Source organism: Macaca thibetana, chromosome 6 (assembly GCF_024542745.1).
Source record: "Macaca thibetana thibetana isolate TM-01 chromosome 6, ASM2454274v1, whole genome shotgun sequence".
Classification (NCBI taxonomy): domain Eukaryota; kingdom Metazoa; phylum Chordata; class Mammalia; order Primates; family Cercopithecidae; genus Macaca; species Macaca thibetana.
This window is the reverse complement of record NC_065583.1, coordinates 120,553,442-120,573,001: the sequence shown is the minus strand read 5'-3', so window position 1 is coordinate 120,573,001 and position 19,560 is coordinate 120,553,442. Positions and strand designations below refer to the sequence as shown.

The following is a 19,560-nucleotide window of genomic DNA, read 5'->3' as shown; positions in this document are numbered from 1 at the left end:
GTTTTTAGAACAAAAACTTAAATAATTCCCTGGACCCAGGAAATCTGCATTACAAGACATTTTTGGGGGCACTAAATCCAAACAAGGAAAAAAGAAAAGGTTTTGGGGTCAGACTGACCTGGGTTTAAATCCTAGTTCTACTGTAGCCTGGTAACTCAAGTCATTTTACGCCTGTTGAGCCTCAGTATTTTCGCCTATAAAATGGGGACATTATATTTATGTAATTGAGTTATTGTAAGCATTGAAGTCATTTTGTGGCATGCTGTAGAAACTCAAAAAATATTGCCTTCGTGCCATCCTGTAAGCTTTATTTTACGCCAATACTTTGCTGAAACATAGATGCTTAGTGCAGTATATAAAACATGGAAGAGCTTTAAGCAATTAATAATGGCTAGAAAAGTAGTAAGTTTTACATTTCCATCTTCATAGTGTGACCAAGTTGGTTTATATGAAATATTAATCATCTTCTAGATGCTGGGCAATTTATTTCCCAGTGTGAATTCAAGTGTTTCACTCAGAGTTCAATCAATTAACTGAGAGTATGGCAGTCTTCAGCATGGTCTCTGCATCCCATATATTCACATGATGCCCCCTATTATGTTCCCTTCACGACCTCACTGCAGCCTCACTAGCCTTCCAGCTATTCCTGGAAAATAGCAAGCCTGCTCCAGTCTCAGGATATTTACATTCCCTGCCCATTCTGCCCATGAATATATCCCCACTCCCGGTCAATTCTTGTCTCAAAGGACCCCTTCTATTTCCCTATTGCAAATTCCAACCATATTCTCAGCCTCTACTTTGAACTCCCCTGCTATTGCACCATTTGTTCTCCAGCACTGATAGCCTTATAATACGCTACACAATGTATTTATTTACTATGCTTACTGAGTCTCTCTGTCCCTACCACTCCATATAAGCTACACAGAAAGAGGGGTGTCTGTTTTGTTCACTATTGAATACCCAGAACCTGGAACAATGCCTGGTAAATAGAAGTTATTCAAAAAACATTTGTTTAAGGACTCAATAATACATATATGAAAAAATATAAAAATATAAAGTGTATATATATATAAAATCCATATGTATATTTGTTTATATACATATTTTACTAATATACATACATATTTATCACACAAATATTTACATGCTTATTATCCATAGGAATTTTTAATTTTTAATAAAATTTTTAACTAGAAGTAAACCATTTTTGTTTTTGTATTTGTTTTGAGATAGGGTCTCCCTCTGTCACCCAGACTGAAATGCAGTGGTGCAAACACGGCTCACTGCAGTCTCAACTTCCTGGACTCAAGTGATTCTCCTGCCTCAGCCTTCCAAGGAGCTGAGACTACAGGCCCGTGCCACCATGCCTTGCTACTTTTTTTTTTTTTTTTTAATTTTTTTATATTTTGAGGAGACGGTATCTTGCCATGTTACCCAGGCTGGTCATGAACTCCTGGACTCAAGCAATCTTCCCACCTGGGCCTCCCAAAGTGCTAGGATTATAGGTGTGAGTCACTGCGCCAAGCCCTATTTTATTTTTACTTAACAATTATCATAAGAGAAATTGAGGCAACCATTAGAGCTGCTGGCTCTATCTTTCTAGCTCTCCACCCTCAGGACACATGTAGATGTATTTAATAACTGTCTTGTGGTTGAATGGAGCCACGTGACTGATTCTGGCCAATCAGTGGCCAAGCATTGATTTGCTGGTGTGAGACTCTCCACCTCTTCCCCTTTCTCCTTCTGCCAGAAGGATCAGCAAAGTCCATGATGGTAACCCTGTCAGTTTCTGTACCAGAGTGAGGAGGCTGTGCAGCAGAGCTCCCTGTGGATGACATGTAGTATGAGAAACAACAATCACTATTACCTTTGTTGTTACAAGATTTAGAAGTTGTCAGGGCAATTTAACTCACCCATCAGGATAAATAGAGAAATTGTGCACATATAATTTTAAAATTATACTGAAAGCCTTATTTAAAAAACAGTCTGCAAAACTATACTATATATATTCATGCTGAATGCCCTTTCTCAAGTCATTTTGTAATTCTATGTAATATGCTTATACTGTTTTTATTTCTTGATTTTCAATTTTTTTAGCCATTATCTATTCATTTCTTGTCATAATAAAGATTTAATTATCCTATACTGATCTCCCTTTCCCTTTTATCACCTAGTTACATCATAATTTTTAGGTAAATTAACTATCACTGTTTACATATTTTTACTACATAAAAATCTTATTTACTATGTATGTAACACAGACATATTTGCTTTATGGCTCAACTTCTGTTTTGCTTGTAGTTAATAATTGCTTTGGTTCTTTTCCAAATGGTACTCATATCTGCCACCCCCTCAGATGCTCTAGCAAATTGGATAATCTATCAATTTCATTTTCTCTTTTCAGGCCTCCTCCTCAACATCCTATACTCTTGCCTCAATCTGTACTTATTGGCTAGTTGCTTTCTAGGCCCGCTAGAAATCTGACAACCTAAGCATTCTCTCTGCTGTCTCCTGTGTTAGTTATTGGATCTCATGATTTCCTTTTTGATAGCTTCCTGCTTTTTGTGGGTCACATTTTATAGAAGCTCAAGTGGCAAACGAAGTGAATAGTTTTAATATTTTACATCTTTCAGATCTTGCATCGCTAAAGATGACTTTATTCTGTCTTTATACTAGTTCATAGTTTGACTTGCTAAAGGAGTCTATGTTGAAGTTTAAATTCCTTCAAAATACTGAAGCCATTACTCTATTGTTTTCCAGCATCTATTCTTTTAGGTAATTTATCATTAATCTGATTACTTTCATTTTAGGTAGAGGGTGGGGGAGGAGATGAGGTTTCCGCATTCATGATGCTATTCTGGATGTTAAAATGCACTGCCCAGATTCCCCTCAGCATGTGTTTCTCCAGTAGAGGGTATACTGCTCCTGCCCAAGATTATACCCATGTATACAAACCTGCAAACAATGGCTATTCGATAAACGGGAGGGAGGTAGTATAGAGTCCTAACCTCTTCCCCTAAGTTTCAGAAACCCCAACTGAGCCAGAAGAGGCCTCCACTGAGGCCTTTTGAATATTGACTTCAAAATCTTACCCATGTATACAAGCCTGCAAACAATGGCTATTCGATAAACGGGAAGGAGGTAGTATAGAGTCCTAACCTCTTCCCCTAAGTTTCAGAAACCCCAACTGAGCCAGAAGAGGCCTCCACTGAGCCTTTAACCCTATTCCTACTCTTCTTCCGGTGGTACTCACACTGAGAGCATTTCCCCATAAACACTCTGCATCCCAATCTCTATCTCAGAGTCTCTCAGAGAACCAGACCTGCAACACAGACATTCTCTTCATTCCTTGTTTCAGCCCCACACCTCTTCCCTGCAGGGTGCTACATCTTCTCTCTCAGAATCCTGACCCTTTCTGAGAACATTTCTCCAGAAAATAAATCTTGGGTGTTTCTGTGGTAGGGGCCGTGGGTAGAAACAGGAGCCTTAGATAGGATGCAGGGAGGCAGGCTTCTCTCCCATTCTCACACCTCTTCTTTTAAATTCCTCTATTTAATTACAGATAATATGAACATGTGATCAATTCACTACTAATTCACAATTCACAATTAATTAGGAGTCCATTTTTAAAGATTATTTGTTCATCTGTTAGCATGAATTAAAAACAATTTTATCTATCAAAAGTAGAAAAGGCATAAGAACATTTTCCAAACTGGTACATTGAATACTAGTTTTTGAGATGGTAAAAGTCCAGTTGAATAATAAAAATAAGAAAAAGACTAGAGAGTCAAATAATTTATAAATATTGACTTCAAAATCTTAAAGAAAATATTTTTTATTACGTGACTTCTAAGAGCTTTAAATATACTAACTGGAATGTGACTATTTTAGAAGGTAGAGAGCATTTGCAGAGTAAGTAGGCCATTCCCCTGTAGATGGCAGTTAATATCAGAGTAAGCCATGTTTTAGAATATGACTTGGGGCTGGGCATGATGGCTCATGTCTGCAATCCCAGGATTTCTGGGAGGCTGAGGTGGGAGGATACCTTGAGCCCAGGTACTCCAGCCTGGGGGACGAAGTAGGACCTTGTCAAGAAAGAAAGAAAGAAAAAGAAAAGAAGGGCAGGGCAGGAGGAAGGGAAGAAAGGAGGGAGGGAGGGAAACGAAGAGAAAGAGAAAAGACAAAAAGAAATATGCCATGGGAATTGCTGCACAAAGCATCTTAATCTAATTTTTATATAAATGACAGGGCTTCTATTACTCCTACAAGAATTCCTTTACCTTAGCTGGAGAGGTAAAATGAATTGCTAATCACTTAAAAACCAGCATGACTGTACCAAGGAATAAAACACGTTAACTCTGTTTCAGGTGAGTGCTTTCTCCATCACATCAAATTGCCTGCTAACTTAAAATTAATCATAATATTTGAATTAGGATCATTTAACATAAAAAAAATGCATTTCCCAGAATATTCTACTCTAGAAATCAATTTCTCACCATCCTGCTGAAACTTGTCCAAGCAATCTGCACGTATGTATAAATCTATCTTTTTTTATCTCTAGTTCAGCACGTGCCATAATGTTCTCTGGGGAGCACCCAACCCCATTAGATACTCTGTAAACAAACAAAAAATTACATGTTTAATAAAGTTTGGAATATTTCGCATATGTATCTCTTTCCTGGAGATTTACAATATTTATTTAGCTTCCAGTAATATATCAGTTTAATTTTATGAAGCTCAGCTTATTTGACCATGCGACCATTTTGCATGTAGTACCTGTTGATATTAGCATTCCACAAAACCTACTTTGGGAAATACTAACCTAGATTACTAAGGTTCATACTAGCAAGAGATGAATAAAACATAAAATATTATAAATAATAATGGAGAAAAAAGAGCTCCAATGATCTGACAAGGAGAAATGGTTTTTATGAAGGGACACGATTTCTCAATGAGAAAGAAAGAGGAAACAGAAAACTAACAGTATTTATTTGTATTTCCATTGTATTTCCATAGCTAGGGTGGGTATGGTTCGGGATTCTTTGTTCAGTTTTATAAACCTCATGCTGTCACAACTTCATTAACCCAAGGCTAAGCCATAATTCTAAAATGTATATATATGTTTAAAAATTGACAAATAAAAATTTATATATTTATGATGTAAAACATGTTATTTTGATAGATGTATATATTGTGAAGTGGCCAAATCAAGCTAATTAATCTATGCATTACCTCACAAACTTATCTTTTTTTTTTGTGGCAAGAACACTTAAAACCTATTCTTTTAGCTATTTTCAAGTATGCAATGTGTTGTTATTAACTATAGTCACCCTGATGTACAACAGATCTCTGGAACTTATTCCTCCTGTTTAACTGAAATTTTGTGTCCTTTGACCAACATTGCCCCAATCTTCAGCCCCCACCCACCAGCCCTGGTAACAACCATTTTATTCTGTTTCTATGAGTTTGACCTTTTTGCTTTCACATTTAAATGAGATCATGTGGTGTTTATTTCACTTAACGTAACATCAACCGGATTCATCCATGTGATCCCAAATGACAGGATTTCCAAAATATATAAGGAACTCAAAAAGGTCAACAGTATGAAAACAAATAACTTAATTAAAAAACAAGAAAAGGATCTAAACAGACATTTCTCCAATGAAGCCATACCAATGGCCAACAGGTATATGAAAAAATGTTCAACATCACTTAATAATCAGGGAAATGCAAACTAAAACCACAATGAGATATCACCTCATACCTGTTAGAATGGTTAGTACAAAAAAGATGAAAGATGGCAAGGATGTGGAGAAAACAGAAGACATTTACACTGTTGGTGGGAATGTATATTAGCATAGCCATTATGGCAAACAGCATCGAGGTTCTTTAAAACCTAAAAATAGTACTACCATATTATCCAGCAATCTCACTACTAGGTATATATCCAAAGAAAATGAAATCAGTGTGTCAAAAAGATATTTGCACTCCCATGTTCATGATAGCATTATTTAAAATAGCAAAGATACGGAATCAACCTAAGTGTTCATCAACAATGAATGGATAAAGAAAATGTGGTACACACACACACACACACACACACACACACACACACACACAAACACAGTCACACACTGGAATTCTACCCAGCCCTGAAAAAGAAGGAAATCCATAACATATCTTTTATTTTGGATAGAATGGGCATCAAGGGTATTTGTGACAGATATACCATGAATGACATGAACCTAATATTAAATTTTTATTTTTGTTGATGTAAGGAACATTAATAGCCTAGAAACTATAAGTTTTAAGATTTAGCTTAGGAACTCAAACAATGTAGCAAATACATTTAATCATGATTTGATCTATCTATATCTATCTTATAAAATTGTGTGAGCATGAGGTTTTGGGGATGAAGAGATAATAGAATCAAATTTTAGTTTTTACCCCCAAATCTTCTAGACTTTAATTGTGTATTATGTAAAATGTAAGTATTTAAAATATGAAGTTCATGAATGGGTTCATGAGTCAACCACAGGGGAGTTGGTGAAGCCCCTGAAACTAAAAAATTGAAAAATTGAAAAATTAAAACTGAAAAATTGTGTGTATGTTTACATTTTTCAAGAGAGATTTGATTTAATCAAATTTTCAAAGCACCCTGAGATACCCAAAAAGTGATAGATCCCTTAAAGAGATAATCTCTAAGAATTCTGTCTCCTTTTTCATTAACAGTTTTATAAGCTTTCTTCTGAAAAGTATAAGTCATGTTTATGATATTTAGTAATTTATTTGCTGAGCCTTCATTTTTAGATATTCAAGAAATTTAAAAGTAAATTGTAAATAATACAATTAGTTTCTAAGGATTGTTTATAATTATACAAAATTTTAATATATATTTTCTGTTCTTCAGCTAGGACAGAGAGAGCCTCTTTAAAAGATTTTATTTGATGCTAGGAAGGATGCTGAGAAAAGAGAACTCCTATACACTGATGGTGGGAATGTATATTAGTACAGCCACAAAGGAAAACAGTATGGGAGTTTCTCAAAAAACTAAAAATAAAACTATCATATGATCCAGCAATCCCACCACTAGGTATTTATTCAAAGGAAAGGCAATGAGTATATTAAAAGTACACCTGCACCCCCATGTTTATTGCAGCACTATTCACAATAGCCAAGATATGGAATCAACCTAAGTGTCCTTGATAGAACTGGAGGTCATTACAATAAGTGAAATGAGCCAGGCACAGAAAGACAGATATGGCATGTTGTCATTCATATGTGGGAGCTAAAACAGAGGATCTCTTTGAGGTAGAGAGTAGAACAATGGTTACCAGAGGCTGGGAAGAGAGAGGTGGGATGAAGAGAGGTTAGTTAGTGGGTATGAGCATATAGTTAGATAAAAGAAATAAGTTCTAGTGTTTGATAACACAGAAAGGTGACTATAGCTAACAATAATTTATTGTATATTTCAAAATATCTGGAAGAGCTGAAGTGTTCCCAATGTAAAAAATAATAACTGTTTGAGGTGATGGTAACCTTAAATACCCTGATTTGATCATTACACATTGTATGCATGAATCAAAATATCACATGTACATCCTAAATATGTATAATTGTGTATCAATCCAAATACTTACAGTAAAAAGGAGATTTGAATTGTAAGAAAAAAGGAGAAGAAATTCTACTATTTTTGCAACTTAAATTATTTGTGTGAGATACTCACTTGCCCACAAGATGGCGCTCTCTAATTTTGGATATACTATTTTCCCAAACCAATTTCTCAAGAAGTTATTTCTAGTGTTCTCTTCCCTGAAAAATAACATTTACAATAAATTATTCTTCACTATTTTTTGATTTTCATGCTTGAACATCTAGCAATGCATGACAAAGTGTATGGTAATGTTTTTGAGTGAGTGGATTGATGAATGGATGTTTCAGACGTTCACAGAATATTTACTAAATTTCTGTTGCATAAACAGCTTTGCACAGTGGATTTAAAAACAAAGAAACAAAAGGAGTTAAAGTATAAAGAGCAAATCAGGGTTACTATCTTTTAAGAAGTTAATATTTTTATATCCAAAAGTTTCATATTATATGAAAAATGATTGGTCTAGACATACAAATGTACAGCAAAGAGAAGACATCAGTGTTGAGTTCAATTAGGTAAAAGACCTATGGAAGAGCTTTAAGGCTTGTATGAGAAGGAGGTAAGGGGAAGATATTTAAGACAGGGCAAATAACATAAAAAATAGCTTGATATTATGTAGTCATGCCATCCAAAAAAAAAAAAGGCCTCCCATTAGATAAGGCTAGATGAGTTACAGAGGGTGGTGAAAGTCACTCTGAGAGGAAGACAAGGTAACTAATATTTATTGAGATCATAATATGACTCATACTGTTATTTAATTATCTTTCCCCATCCTCAAAAATATGTCGATGTGCCTCTTATTAGAGTATTAGAATTATGCTGCTATATTTGGATATTTTGAGTAGGTTACACTTCCCTAAATGTTGTATAAATCCCAGTATACAATCACCAGAGCAATAGGGATTTCCCGGAGAGGAAATCAGAGTTAAGGAGGTGAGCCTTAAGTAAGCACAGGAGGAGACTAAACTTCTCTGTCTTGATTCTCAATCTCTTGAGCAATGACTATGTCTTGTAGAGCCCTCTCTTGTGGGAAGGTTAAAGATGGCCTCTGCTGTCCAGTGTGAAGAGGGAGTTAGAAGAAGAGTTTCTCCTAGGGGACTTCATTTGAATAAAATATCTCCTATTATAGGACAAATTATCTAGTTTCATGTTATTTTGATTCTACATAGTTTGTCAGTAAAGTGTTGCTTTAAAATTCCTGCTTTGTCTCAGTTGTTAAACAAAGAAAAGGATTTTTTTTAAACCCACATTTAGATCACATTGAGTTAAAAAGAGTACCGTCTGTCCAAAGGATGATCGTAGTGAGAACAACAATGAGAAAGACCCTGAGGAAAAGAATTCTTCTGCTTCTCATTTGTCTCTCTGTTTCTTCCCTTATTTCCCTAAAGTCATCTCCAAATTAGGAGTCAGAGTTATCTTGTTAACATCTCTTTAAAGGTCTTTGTTTAATAAAGCAAAGCCACTAGTAAGATAAATAGAGCTACAAGTCCCCTTATGTTTCATCTCCAACTTTTTCCCTTATTCTCCACTTTGCTTCTTCACTCCAGCCACCAGCACCTTACCATCCCTCTATGATGGCAGGAGAACTTTTTGTACCTCCTTCATGTTTACTCGCATGCTACCTTCTGAATGAGGTCTTTCCTAACACCACTTAAAATTCCACCACCCACCACACACACATTCGTTAACCTCTTCTCTAACACACTTTTCTTCATAGTATTTATCACAAAATCTTCCCCATATATATTTTTAAATATAGATATATAAATATATATTACATATATATAAAATATATAAATTTTTTTTCTTGTCTTTCACTCCCACCTGGAATATAAAGTCCACAAAGGTATTTTTGTTGGTTTCATTCACTGCTGTATTTTTTTTTTTTACAGTACAGATAAGAAAGCTCAGAACATAGTATGCCTTCTGTGATAGTTAATACTGAATGTCAATTTGATTGGATGGAGGGATACAAAGTATTGATCCTGGGTGTGTCTGTGAGGGTGTTGCCAAAGGAGATTAACATTTGAGTCAGTGGGCTGGGAAAGGCAGACCCACTCTTAAGCTGGATGGGCACAATCTATCAGCTGCCAGGGCAGCTAGAATATAAGCAGGCGGAAATACGTGAAAAGAAAGACTGGCCTAGCCTCCCAGCCTACATCTTTCTCCCATGCTGGATGCTTCCTTCCCTGAAACATCAGACTCCATGTTCTTCAGTTTTGGAACTTGGACTGGCTCTCCTTGCTTCTCAGCCTGCAGATGGCCTATTGCGGGACCTTGTGATCATGTGACTTAATACTTAATAAACAACCCTTTATATAGATATATAAATGTGTGTGTGCTTGTGTGTGTGTGTGTGTGTACATATATTCCATTAATTCTGTTCTCCTAGAGAACCCTAATATACCTTCTGTCATATTTATTGAATCAACTTTTTAAAAGTCTAATTTCTGTGTTCTCTTGAAAAATCAGAAAGCCTGACAACCCCGGCCTGTGTTTTCACATGCTAACAACTGTGAGGAGCTCAGAAGTCACTGCTCATGCAGGTGAGGATATATCTATACCCTCCTTGCCCAGGATCCCCCTACCTTTTCCACTGAATAGCTCCTGTCTCCTGCAGATATGTGAGTTGTGACCTGCTGGGAGAGTCATGAAATGGAGAGTGACAGGATCAAATGAAGACTTCCAGTAAGTCACCTGGAAATAGTGTGTAGGATTAATTTAATGAGTCTGGAGGTTGATGCCTGGTAGAATCTGCTGTCGAAGTCCTGGCATGAATGGATGAGGACCTGTGTGATGTGAACTCAGCTGCAGAATGAAAGACAGGGGGAGTAGAGTTTGAAGAAAGGATTAATTGAACCTGAGGATGGATGGGATATTAAAAATGAATGAAAAGAAAAAGTAATGATGACTAAAATTTCTAGATTGGATAATTAGGAAAACGTTAATTTCTGATGTAAAAGGGAACTCAGAAAAGAGTCAACCTAGGACAGAAATCAAAAGACCTACATATGAAAAGAAATATACTGATTTGAGTGAATCCAAGCAGAGTTTGAAGACACAGATTCAAAGGTATTTGATAACAACAAACAGGACTTTGAGATCAGTGCCAGAGATGGGGACTCAATTTTGCATACAGCTTATATACTGCCTATGTAAAGGCACTTTATGATAAAGACCACCTCAAGAACAGAACATATAGAACAAAGGGAAAAAATAGGGGATAAAAGAGATGATTCCCAGTTATTGGTCAAGTGGTTAGAATGAAAAACGCAAAATTCCTCTTCTCCCTCTCAAAAGCACACACAACTACACAAACTTATGTGTTAATGATTTTAGTGTGTTGAATCTGGCTGCTTCCACACTGCATGCATCCTACCTTTCTCCATTCATACCTAAGATAATCTCATTCTAGCGAGTCTTACATTATAAATGACAACACCAGTATTTAGGGAGGTTCCTCTTTTTTCTTCACTGACTTTGCCTTTCCAAACAACATATACTTTGTGAAACCTCTGAGAAAAAAGAAAGTAGTTTAATCTGCTGGTTTTTAGGACAATAATTTTTAAAAGACTCGTTATTTTTGGTCCAGACACCACGCAAAACTCATCTTCAACCAAAGGCAGGTGCCAGCTACAGCATCAAGAATGTAACAGGTGGTTTCTCTTCCTCTCCTTTCCTCTAAAACGTGAATAAAGCAAAAGTTTTAGCATTCAGAAATAAGCCTTTTAATTAAAAGTGGAAGATAAATGTGATAAAAGTTTTCTTTGAGCTCTTTAATACAAGTTCATTCTATAAGGGTTAGAAATAGTATTTTTTTGTCTGTCACTAGAGCCATTTTACTGTGGGGCCTAATGTTTCAGATTTTGGATACTCATTTCTTTTGATTGAAGGTGTCATCAGGTGTTTTCCACCTTTAGTGATCTGAAGTGGTTCCTCTTCAGTTGCTAAAATATAGTCTGTCGCTTGAGCTGTCCAATAGACCCACAGAGGTCTGCTATCTGTATTGGCAGATAAATGACAGCAGATGGAATTGAGCCTGTGTTCTGTCTCATCGGCAAGCCTGCAGCCTTAGAAGAAGAGATGTGCCCCTGAAGCATTATGCAGGTTGCTCATCCAGAATCAGTGTCACTGTCATAGTTTGTGAAAGGGAAACTGGCAAATCTCTATACATAATATGCAAAATGCAACCCTCTCAATTCTCATAGGCATATTCTCTTCACTCACATTTTGTCTTTTTGCTGAAGGCAGGCTTCTGGGCCAAGATGTTTTGCCAGCCTTGTATTTTTTTTTTTTTTTTTTTTTTTTTTGCCCAATGTGTAAAAAGATAATTAATGTTACCACTAATGCATGCAATGACATTAGTATCAATTCCCTTAGTGATACACACACACACACACACACACACACACACACACAAGGAAATGAAAAAAAGTTAATTAACAATTTATTGAGCATATACTATATTACAGGTTTACTATACTATACAATTGTGCTTTTTTATTACTATTAGTGAAAATAACGAAAGATAACACTTTAATATTGTTCACCATACACAAGGCACAGTTCCAAGGATTTAAAATCTATCAACTTTATAAATCTTTACAACAACCCTATGAGTTTAGCATTTACCAACTGCATTTTAGATATGAGAGAAAATGCTAATAGTTATTACTCATAGTAATACCAACAAAAATAATAGTTAACATATGAGTCTTTACTAAGTTTTAGGTAATATTATATATGTATGTTACATAAATATGCATGTATGCATATATACAGGTTGAGCATCCTAAACCAAAAATCCAAAATTCAAGATGCTTTGAAATCCAAAATGCTCCAAAGTCTAAAACTTTTTGGTCACTGACTTGAGATAGTGACTCCTTTGCTTTCTGATGTTTCAATGTACACAAACTTGGTTTTATGCACAAAATTATTTAAAATATTGTGTAAAATTATATTCAGGCTATGTGCACATGGTGTACATAAAACATAAATAAATTTCATGTTTACAGCTGGGCATGGTAGTTCACACCTGTATTCTCAGCACTTTGGGAGGGCAAGGCAGGAAGATCGTTGGAGAAGAGGAGTTGAAGACCAGCCTGGACAACATAGAGATATCCTGTCTCTACAAAAAATTTTAAAAATTAGCTGGACATAGTGGTGCACACCTATAGACCTGCACACCTGTAGATTGCTGGAGCCCAAAAGTTCAAGGTTACAGTGACCTATGGTCATTCCACTGCACTCCAGCCTGGGCAACATAGATTCTGTTTCTAATACATATATTAGAGACTATCTATCTATCTATCTATCTATCTATCTATCTATCTATCTATCTATCTATCTATTTTGATTCCATGGGGGAGATCACTCCATTAATAATGCAAGAGAGTGAATAAGATGGGAGAGGGTGGCATGCAATTGAGGGATGAACTTTATACTGGAATACCAAGTTTATGGTGTGGAACTCTGGGGTATTACACCAAAAATGTTAGGGGTTCTCAGTGGGCTGTCTCTTTCTATTAAACTCCATTTACATTTAGCTCTGCTGATGTTGCTCTTGCTGCAGTTGGTTTTCTCAATTAATAGAAAAGGGAGAGGGAACAGCTTAAAGCCTTGGCTGTTGCTGCTCAGCAAGGGAACTGTGCTGCTCTGGAGGGAAAAGTCTGGACATTGTGAATTTCTGTTTGCTTACTTTTTTTTCTGACACACCTGTCTTTCAGGAAGCCTTGCAGTCCTAAGTTGAATGAACCAGCATGCTGGATAGCCCTTCTTTTGGATAAAGTTCAGGGCTTTTCTGCCAAACTGAGGCACCCTCACAACATGTGTTCTGCCAACCACCTAAGGTCAAAAAGATTTTCTGGATGTTTCTGAGACAAAGGGAATTCAAAATCTGCAAGGAATGGCATGGGGCATGATAATTCTGAGAGACAAGGTTCTCCAGGCTATGAACAGAAAACCAACTTTTTGTATTACTGTTTAACTCAAGTAGAATCAACAATGGCATGGAAATTCGTTTTATTTTACTCTTCCTAAGGAGGATCATCTCATTTAAAGTGTGAATTCAAAAACTCATTATTGTGATAGAGTGACTTCTTTTCATCCTAATTATTTTCCAGAAGTATCCTGCTTGCTAGTGAAAAGACTGGAGGTGGAGAATACTAGTTATAAATCATCTTTAGAGTGAGAACTGAAGTGAGGTAATTTAACCTGAACAGCACAAACTGTCTTTGGCATCTGCAACCTAATCATCACCAGCAGTGAATCTGCTGGTCTGATTGGCCAGGTGTACATGTCTCATCTGTCTCCTGAAAGGTCAGGGGTAGCCAGTCACACTTCTGCCAATAAAGAGCACCACCAGTCCCTGCTCTACAGTTAGTGACCATGTTAAACCTATCAAATATTGAAGGGGAAAGGAGATATTCCATTCAAATGTGAAATAATCCCAATTCAAGATGTCTACCTATTATCATGATAATAAACAGAGGACATTTATATCTAGAAATTTGGTTGCTTTGGTTCCTTCTATATCTACAAAATAATTATTAAACTAACCCACCCACCCCAAATTCTATACACAAGGCTTAGAACAAGATACAGGAGTCTTTTGTGCCACCCTCTCTATAAGACTCTCAAACTTTTTTTTTTAAACTTCATATTTCTGACTTTCTATTATGAATGATTAAGATTTCACATTCTTTCACCATCTCACCTCTCTACTTCCCTCTTTCTATCCTCCTGATACAGTTATATAACAATTATTGGCCAAATAAACATTCAGGATTCTATTGTATCATCCCTGCAAAGTAATGTTTACTGATAAACCAAATGGTGTGCCATGATTATGTTTTATTTATTGAATAACTTTTTGTTTTTTCTGGAGTTATACATTGCCTTCTTTATTTGATTATGTAACATTATCACCAATTTTTCTGGAAGTCTCCAAAACATAATTAAAAAAAATTTAATTTCTGTGGGTACAAAACAGGTAGGTAGGTAGGTAGAAAGACAGATAGATAGATTTATGGGGCACAAGAGATATTTTCATATAGGCAAACAATGCAACAGGATAAATGGGGTATCTATCACTGCAAATATTTATCCTTTAAGTTATAAACAATTCAATTATATTATCTTAGTTATTTTGAGATGTATGACAAACTACTGTTGACTGTAGTCACCCTGTTGAGCTATCAAATACTAGATCTTATTTGTTCTATCTAATTATATTTTTGTGCCCATTAAACATCCCCTCTTCTTACTTCCTCCCATCCACTACACTTCCTAGCCTGTGGTAACCATCATTCTAATCTCTATCTCCAGGATCTCAATTCTTTTAATTTTCAGCTCCCATAAATAGTGAGAATACGTGAAGATGATCTTTCTGTGCCTGGATAATTTCATTGACCGTAACATCCTCCAGTTACATCCATGTTGTTGCAAATGACGGGATCTCATACCTTTTTATGGCTGAACAGTACTCCATTGTGTATATGTACCACATTTTCTTTATTCATTTGTCTGTTGAGGGACACTTAGGTTGCTTCCAAATCTTGGTTACTGTGGATAGTGCTACAATAAAGATGGAAGTGCAGATATATTGATTTCCTTTCTTTGGGGTATATACCTACCTAGCAGTGGGATTGCTGGATCATATGGGAGTTCTATTTTTAGCTTTATTAAGGAAACTCCAAATTGTTCTCCATAGCGGTTGTACTAATTTACATTCCCACCAAAAGTGTACTAGTATTCTCTTTTGTCTACATCCCTGTCAGCATTTGTTACTGCCTGTCTTTTGGATAAAAGCCATTTTAACTGGGGTGAGATAATATCTAACTGTAGTTTAGATCTGCATTTCCCTGATGACCAATGACACTGCACAACTTTTCATCTGACTGTTTGCCATTTGTATGTCTTCTTTTCAGAAATATCTATTCAGGTGTTTTGACCATTTTTAATTGGATCATCAGATTTTTTTTTCCTATGGAGTTGAGCTCCTAATATATTCCAGTTATTAATCCCTTGTCAGATGGATAGTTTGCAAATATTTTCTCCCATTCTGTGGGTTATCTCCTCACTTTGTTGACTGTTTCTTTTGCTATGCAGATATTTTTAACTTGATGTGATCCCATTTGTCTATTTTCACTTTGGATGCTTGTGCTTCTGGGGTACTACTAAAAAAATCTTTGCCCAGGCCAGGCGCAGTGGCTCACACCTGTAATCCACGCACTTTGGGAGACCTAGGCAGGTGGATCACTTGAGGTCAGGAGTTGGAGACCAACCTGACCAACATGGCAAAACCCTGTCTCAACTAAAAATACAAAAATTAGTCCAGCATGGTGGTGTGCACCTATAGTGCCAGCTACTTGGGAGGCTGAGGCACAAGAATCACTTGAACCCAGGAGGCAGAGGCTGCTGTGAGCTGAGATCACACTGCTGCACTCCAGCCTCCAGTCTGGGCAACAGAGTGAGACTCTGTCTGGAAAAAAAAAAAAAAAAAAATCTTTGCTCAGGCCAATGTCCTGGAGAGTTTCCCTAATGTTTTCTTCTAATAGTTTTATAGTTTGAAGTCTTAGATTTAAGTCTTTATTCCAGTTTGATTTGATTTTTGTATATGGCAAGAGATAGAAGTCTAGTTTCATTCTTCTGCATATAGATATCTAGTTTTCCCAGAACCATTTATTGAATAGACTGTCCTTTCCCAATGTATGTTCTTGGCACCTTTGCAAAAATGAGTTCACTGTAGATGTATGAATTTGTTTCTGGGTTTTCATGCCAGAACCATCCTGTTTTGGTTACTACAGCTCTGTAGTGTTATTTGAAGTCAGGTAATATGATTCCTCCAGTTTTGTTCTTTTTTGCTCAGTATTGCTTTGAGTATTCTGGGTCTTTTGTGGTTACATATGAATTTTAAGATTTTTTTTAATATCTGTGAAGAATGTCATTGGTATTTTGATAGAGACTGCATTGAATATGAAGATTGTTTTGGGTACTATGTACATTTTAACAGTATTGATTCTTCCAGTCCATGAACATGAAATACCTTTCCATTTTTTGTGTTCTCTTTAATTTCTTTCATCAGTGTTTTATAGTTTTCATTGTAGAACTCTTTCACTTCTTTCAGAAAGTTAATTCCTGGGTATTTTATTTGTAGCTATTGCAAATGGGATTACATTCTTGATTTCTTTTTCAGATTGTTTACCATTGGCATATAGGAATGCTCCGACTTTTGTATGTCAAATTTGTATCCTGCAACTTTATTGAATTTGTTTATCAGTTCTAGTAGTGTTTTGGTGAAGTCTTTAGGTTTTTCCAAACATAAAATCATATCATTTGCAAACAAGAATAACTTGACTTCTTCCTTTCCAATTTGAATTTCCTTTCATTCTCTTGTCTGATTGCTCAAGTGGTAATGGACATCCTGTCATGTTACAGATCCTGGAGGAAAAACTTTCCATTTTTCCCTATTCAATATGATACTAGGTCTGTCATATATGGCTTTTCTTGTGTTCAGGTATGTCCCTTCTAGCCCCAGTTTTTTGAGTTTTTATCATGAAGAGATGTTGAATTTTATCAAATGCTTTCCCAGCATAAATTGAAATGATCATATGTTTCTGTCCTTCGTTGATATGATGTATCATACTGACTGATTTACATTATGTTGAACCATCCTTGCTTCCTTGGGATGAATCCCAGTTGGTCATGATGAATAATCTTTTTAATGTGTTGCTGAATTTGGTTTGCTAGTATTTTGTTGAGGATCTTTGCATAAATGTTCATTGGGAATATTGGCTTGTAGTTTTCTTTTTGCAATATGCCTTTGGTCTGTTTCAGTATGAGGGTAATACTGGCCTTGTGGAATAAGTGTGGAAGTACTCCCTCCTCCTCTATTTTTCAGAATAGTTTGAGTAGGATTGATATTACTTCTTTCAATGTTTGGCAAGTTAAGCAGTAAAGCCATTGGATCCTGGGCTTTTCTTTACTGGGAGACTTTTTATTATGACTTCAATCTTGATGGTATTGGTCTTTTCAGGTTTTGAATTTCTTCATGGTTAAATCTTGGTAGGTTGTATGTGTCTAGGAATTTATCCTTTTTTTAGGTTTTCCAATTTATGTGCATATAGTTGCTCCTAGTAGCATCTAACAATCCTTTGAATTTCTGTGGTATTGCTTGTAATGTCTCCCTTATCTTTCCACCTTTCCTTCTTTCTTTTCTTTTTATCTTTTTTTGTTGTTGTTGTTGGAGTCTTGCTCTGTCACCCAGGCTGGAATGCAGTGGTGCAATCTTGGCTCACTGCAACCTCCGCCTCCTGGGTTCAAGCAATTCTCCTGCCTCAGCCTTCTGAGTAGCTGGGATTACAGGCACGTGCCATCATGCTGGCTAATTTTTGTATTTTTAGTAGAGATGGGGTTTCACTATGTTGGTCAGGCTGATCTCAAACTCCTGACCTCATGATCTGCCTGCCTTGGCCTCCCAAAGTGCTGGGATTACAGGTGTAAGCCACCGTACCCAGCAACATCTCTCTTTTCATCTCTGATTTTATTTATTAGCATCTTCTTTCATTGTTTTAAATTCTAACTCTCTTTTTTCTTACTTTATAATTTTGTATAGTATCCTATTGTTCCATTAATGTGATAACTTGTCATCTGTCTAGGGCTACTAAGTTTATTTTTTCTGAAATGTCTATTTGTTTCTTAAACTCTTTTTATATCAACCTAATCATCATTATTATTTTCATTTGTTTGTATTAGGCTTCTTCTTTTTTTTTTTTTTTTTTTTTTTTTTTTTTTTTTTTGAGACAGAGTCTCACTCAGTCGCCCAGGCTGGAGTGCAGTGGTGCGATCTCGGCTCACTGCAAGCTCCGCCTCCTGGGTTCACGCCATTCTCCTGCCTCAGCCTCCTGAGTAGCTGGGACTACAGGCGCCTGCCACCACGCCCAGCTAATTTTTTGCATTTTTAGTAGAGATGAGGTTTCACCGTGTTAGCCAGGATGGTCTCGATCTCCTGACCTCGTGATCCGCCCGCCTCGGCCTCCCAAAGCACTGGGATTACAGGTGTGAGCCACGGGCGCCCGGTCGTATTAGGCTTTTTGTTGAAGAATTTCCTCAGAGTTTTGTGGAGCCTTCGCTATCTATTCATATTCAACAGGGAGACACTAAAATACTGACTGGGAGACTTGAATGATTTAACTGGGCTTGTAGAGTCTTGGAGTTCATTATAGGTGACGTTGCTTGAATGTTCCCTCCAGTTCTCATGTTGAGATGTAATCCTCAGTGTTGGAGGTGGGGCCTGGTGGGAGGTGTTTGAGTCATGGGAGTGGTTCCCTTATGGCTTTGTGAGAGACTTCTCATAAGATCTCTTTGTTTAAAGGTGTGTAGCACCTTCCTCCTCACTCTCTCTCTTGCGCCCCCTATTGCCATGTGAGTAGCTGCTCTCTCTTCACCTTCCACCATGATTGAAAGCTCCCTGAGGCCTCTCCAGAAGCTGAGCAAATGCTGGCATTATGCTTGTACAGCCTGCAGAACTGCAAGCCAGTTAAATTTCTATTTCTTCATAAATTACCCAGTCTGATATTTCTAATAGCAATGCCACAACAACCTAATATAGAAGATTGATACCAAGGAGTGGGGTATTGCTATAAAGATACCTGAAAATGTCAAAATGATATTGGAACTGGGTAAGAGACAGAGGTTGGAAGAATTTGGAGGGCTCAGGAGAAGGCAGGGAGATGAGGAAAAGTTTGAAACTTGATAGAGACTGATTAAATGGTTGTGACCAAAATGCTGTGATCTGCAAAGTAAATGATAGTGATCTGCAAAGTAAAGTCCATGCTGATAAAGCCTTAGGTGTGAGGAACTTAATGAGAACCAGAGCAAAGTTCACCCATGTTATACCTTAGCAAAGA

The 19,560-nt window shown here is 36.7% G+C and overlaps 1 protein-coding gene across 10 annotated transcripts in view; it reads right to left on the bottom strand.

The window, feature by feature from the left end:
• PDE4D (phosphodiesterase 4D) overlaps positions 1-19,560 on the bottom strand; it is a 1,590,976-nt gene that overhangs the window by 414,211 nt on the left and 1,157,205 nt on the right. Inside the window, exon 1 of one of the 10 annotated variants that reach the window (XM_050794372.1) lies at positions 119-1,017. The exons of the other annotated variants lie outside the window; for them this stretch is intronic. The gene's annotated coding sequence lies outside the window, so the exon portion shown is untranslated. Of the gene's footprint in view, positions 1-118; positions 1,018-19,560 lie in introns of those variants that run through there. 10 annotated transcript variants of the gene reach the window in all.